Genomic DNA, 5057 nt, shown 5'->3' on the forward strand with positions numbered 1-5057 from the left:
TTCTCTGGGTTGTCATCACTGACCAAGAATACCCCTAGTAGCCAGGCTGGTTACAAAGCACCCATTGTTGTTTAAAGGAAGTGAAAATCCTCATGTTCCCAACTGTAAATCCTCCAGCTGTCTTTGCTAAGCAAAATCAAAGGAATGCTTAGTCCATCTGTTTCATTCTGGGTAATCTGAATATGTAGTTTTCCTAGTGGCCAATAAGATACATTTTAATTTAGTATCACAGGCACAGCAGCAGGTTCTGTCTAGAAGAAGAGTTGAAGATGCTGCTGCAGGAGATGAGCAAGGGGGGTCTGCATTTGAGTTTGAGTCAGTGCTGAAACAGAAGCATCAGCAGCTAAAAAATTCCAGCTCTGCCTGCACTGCTGTGCCCTCAAGACTGCAGCCTATGGTCACTTTGTGCCCCTGCATGTACACACTCATACGCACATAGACTGGGGGACACCTCCAGAAATTATGGAAGAGACACTGTTGATTAGGATGATTTTGACTTAAATCTAGCTCCAGTAACAAGCAACTAGGTCTTCTTCCTTTACTTTAAAAGGTTGGGGTTTTTTTCTTTTCTTGGCAGAGTTCTTTATATGAAGCTTCTCTGCCATCTTCAGTGCTCAGAGTTTGCATGTTGGATGTCAGCATTTCACTGCAGTCAGCACCAAGCCTTTACAGCACTGAGCTAAGCTGGGGTCTAATACAGAAAATGTATGGTTTCGCATGAATCACAGTTTTGATTTGTCGATCTGACAATAGACGAGAGAACATATGCTCAGATGCTTCTGTTAGCCCAGCTCTAAGGAGAAAACAGCGTAACAAGGAGAGCACAGTGGTGACTCACCCTTCCTCTGAGCTTATCTGCTATGGCTTCTGTAGGCCGCAGAGAGAGTGGGGAGCTCTCGTGAGGGTCCTGTGACAAGCGCTTAAACACAGGCAGTCAGGGGAGATTGGGTGGCACAATTGTTATGAGGATTATATTGGCTCCACAGCCCCAGCCAAGTTCACCTTCATCTTCCTTAGTTCTCTCCCCAGTTCCAGCTGGCTCTGCTGTGTGTTATTTCCTCACCAGTGATGGGCAGTTGCCAGAGGCAGCTACCAGCTGGCAGAGTCCCACATGCCCCAGCAGGAAAAAGGAGAGGAGGGGAGCCCTCTGGAAGGAAGAAAAAGTTGTACAAGTTAGTTACTGCAGAGCCACAGCTATTTATAAAACTGGGCTGGCAATGAAGGAAGGAGAAAAGCTGTGGGTAGGGCCTGTGATGCCAGCCTGGCAAGGCAGCTTTGTTCTCCCTGTTATGGCTGGATAGTGCAGCACACTGGGCTTGCAGCTACAGCGTTTTTCCCCACCTAACATGACCAGTCATTCTGCCAAAATCTATCTGCCCTCAGGCTTGTGCTGTGGTGAGCGGGGAAGACTGGAGGCTGTAGGGCTGGCAAGAAGTTGTGGGGAAAGTCAGAGGCCATGGTTCAGGCCGGATGCTGTGGGGCAGGAAAAGCAGTGCCTGGCAGAGGCAGCCTGGGCTCGTGCTGCTCAGTGCAGAGCACAGGGGAAAATTTGGAAGGGCAGTCTCCTCTACTCCCTTTCTGGTGAACAGGTCAACTTGTTAAACCCATTCCTGCATCAGCAAGTGAAGGTTTGGCGTCTATTCAGTGTATTTGCTGCTACACAGTTTTGAAAGGAAAATTGAGAGAGAGGTACATTGTGTTTCTTTCCATCCCACCTTATTTCCTCTCCTCCCCCTTGTCCTCTTATCTGGCCTTGTAGCACAACAGATGTTTTCCATAGGATAAAGGAAAGTGGAGCGGGCATGAAGTTTGGGTAACAAGACAATTTCCTGGGCAGTACACAGTCTATTCATCTTCCAATTCCCCACCATAACTACTGCTGGAAGCAGATGTTATAGGCACAGCTTTCCAGGCTGAATGATTTTGAGCTGGCCCTTTGCTATGACAAAAGAAAATCTGTCTCTGGGAAGCCAAAAGGAATCTTATCCTCTCCCTACCTCCATGAGACCATTTACACCCCTTTCCACCTCACAGGCTGCTAACTGCCTCAAAGTCATATGTTGACACAGGTTTCCTCCTATGTTCTTATCTGGTATCTATGAATTTACCTTCCCTAAGCTGTAGCTGAGGAAGGCGTCTTGTCTTTTCATCGCCTCCACTGAGGCAGCAGGGAGGCTGTTGATGTGGTAGCATTGCCTGCAGCATTTAGCACCTGAGGAGCTTATAAGAACTACTCAGAACAACCTCTGGAAATCTCATACCAGTTGCAGCAATACAAAGTCCTGCTAATTAGTTATGCAAATCCATAAATAGAATTAAGAAACCTGTTAATTAACTGCGCCCTCCCAAGCATCCCTTCTGGGTGGCATACCACTGTGCTTCCTTATTTAAATAGCCCCTGCCCCAGCCTCTCAACTGCCTCGTGGAACATGAAGCTCAGGAGGAACACAGGTGTCCTTCAGAGTGCATGAGCAAAGATGAGCAAGCAAGCAGAGAAGAGGGGTATACCAGTCCTGTGTATTTGGTGTGGTTTTCCCTTTGTCACACATACCCTTCCACTTTCCTTCTCCACCTTCCCTTCTCCTTCCCCTGCAAATAGAAAAGGTGAGGGTACAATCGAGGGACTGAACATGAAGGAAGGATAAAGAAAACAAGGCAGACAAAGCCCCTGAAGATCCCATGTGAACCACCACAGGAACACAACTGCTTGTTAGTGTGCTGGGCTGAATTCTGGGGAGAACATTCACACAGATGAAATTCTTGGAAAGTGAAACAGAGATGCACTGCTAAGGGGGTTGCTCTGTGCTCAATGTCATCTTCAACTTATGGGCTCCTGAGTTTTCCAGCAAGCACGAATAGCCAGACCTTTGCCTACCCGTCAATTCTGAAAACCAATCATTCTTAAATCAAACAAAGACTTCTGCTCTGCCCATGTCACTTTTTCCAGCTGCAGGGACTGACACGTGTTTGGACAAATTCTGCAGCCAGCGTGTGTCTGTCAGCTCCTCACACTTTCACAAACAAATTGTGCTGGAGGAAGGAAGCCTCCCTCTCTGCTGCCCCCTCCAGCTGGAAAATCAACTCTAATCCGACTGTCCTTTTTCCTGTTGTGTATCCTGCCAATTAAAACTAAGTCTTGTTATTAACTGCAAATAATGTGGCTAAGCCTTTGGTCATATTTTTCCTGCTTTAATCCTCATTCTGCCCATGAGCCTGTATTTGACTTGTATTTTGCATCTCACAATTGGCTCAGCTCTCTCTCATTTCAACCCCAGTTCTTGCTTGCTTTCAGCCTTCCTCCTGCTCTGCCAGGTACCTGCCTTGTCATTTTGTTCCTGCTGTTTTCATATGTAATGGGCGAATGGACTTCCAATTACACTGGAGGCATTTAAACTGTGCTGAAGAACCCCTTAGTGTGCTGGAACTCAAATATGCCTTCTCTTCCTGCAGAAGACAAAGATTCTTCAAGGCTTTTCCTCACTCCCCTGACACATGCAGACACATGTAGAGGTAGTGATATTTCTGCACATCTTTCTACTTACACTGTAAACTGTACTGGTTTGTATTGCAAGGCAGAGCTGGCTGCAGTGGGGAGGAGCTCTGTAGCTTTGGTGGCATTGCTGCTCTCTTTCCTTCCCATGCACAGAATCTCCACATGGACTTCTGTGCATCTTTCTCACAGGCTTTGTGTCACAGTGGAAACAGGGCCACGGGCCTACATCTTCAATGAGTGGAAAATGGCTTTCCTTTTATATTAAGGTCACAAGTGAGAAGCCTGCCTGTGCTCGCCTGCACTCTCCTGGGGCAGAGGCTGTGTAGGTGGTGTCCTCTCCTTGTGCGTGGCCTGCGGGGTGAATCCTTGTTTCAGTCCTAGTAAAGGGCAACATGCAGCTGTGGGGTGAACTGTCAGGAGCAATATGAAGTACAGGGAAGTCACCTCTATTTGCATTTGCCGTGCACCATAATGTACATAGGACATGGAGAACTGCACGTATCTGAACGGCAGAATCTTTTTCTCTCCCTATTTTGTGCAGTACCATGTAAAACCGGCACCCAAACATAATTCTGCCTAAACTTCTTTTTCTAGTTATCAACAATTTTCAGAATGTCGCTCATTTGTTCTCTGTCTTTAAACCAATGGTTGTCCTGGCAGCAGCTGCTTAGACATGGCTAGTGGTGGGCAGAGGCGCTTACTATTTCTGGCAGAGATGTATGAGCTGTAGGCCATCTAAAGAGGGTAATGGTGCTGCCCCAAGTACACGAGCCCTTCACAGTTGCTGCACACAGCATTCCTGATTTTGGGAAGCAGCTGCTTTCCACCACCCACTCGAGAAATATGAACTTCTGGTGCCATCCCAGGTAATATGTTTCACACAGCTGACATAGGTCCATCTTACCTCAGAGACTTAGACGTCATTCTGTCTCTTCCCCACCCCCAGTGTGGGCCTGATGTATCCTTGAACTAAAGAACACAGCTTCATTTTTTTTCAGACAGTGATACAGATTTGCCTTTTCCCTTGATTTTCTCTAGCAACTGTTTCAAGTTTTGGCTGTAAAAAAAAAAACTGTTGCAAGATATTGCTGCTGGAATGTGAGATTAGCCCACTGTTTGCAAATACCACATCCAATAGGACCAGAGCACGCAGCACTCAACAGAACTCGGTGTGTTCAGATTTCTGCTCTCTGTGTTTGAGTTTGCACATTTATCTAAGTGCTGAGCAGGCTATCTTGGGGCACACAGACTGCACTGCCCACCACAGGATAAGAGCACGTGTTCATCCTGTAGCTAGGAGTGATTTCCTGTGGCCCAGTGCAGTGGGGCAGCCCCATTGGAGATGTGTGTGTGGCACTTAATGATCCCATTACTGGCAGCTCCAGAAAAGAACCCTTTAGCCAAGGAGACTGAACTCACAGAAGTGATCAGACTGCTGCAGTAGGTCTAAAAGACCCTCTGGGCAGCTGAAATGGCTTCCAAAGTTGTTGGTCCTGCCCTGTTTGTTGGCACCATGTTCTGCTAAAAAAGAAAGAAAGAGGACACAGGAAGCACCAACACAAGG

The sequence above is a fragment of the Coturnix japonica genome, chromosome 5 (genome assembly GCF_001577835.2).
Source record: "Coturnix japonica isolate 7356 chromosome 5, Coturnix japonica 2.1, whole genome shotgun sequence".
Lineage (NCBI taxonomy): Eukaryota > Metazoa > Chordata > Aves > Galliformes > Phasianidae > Coturnix > Coturnix japonica.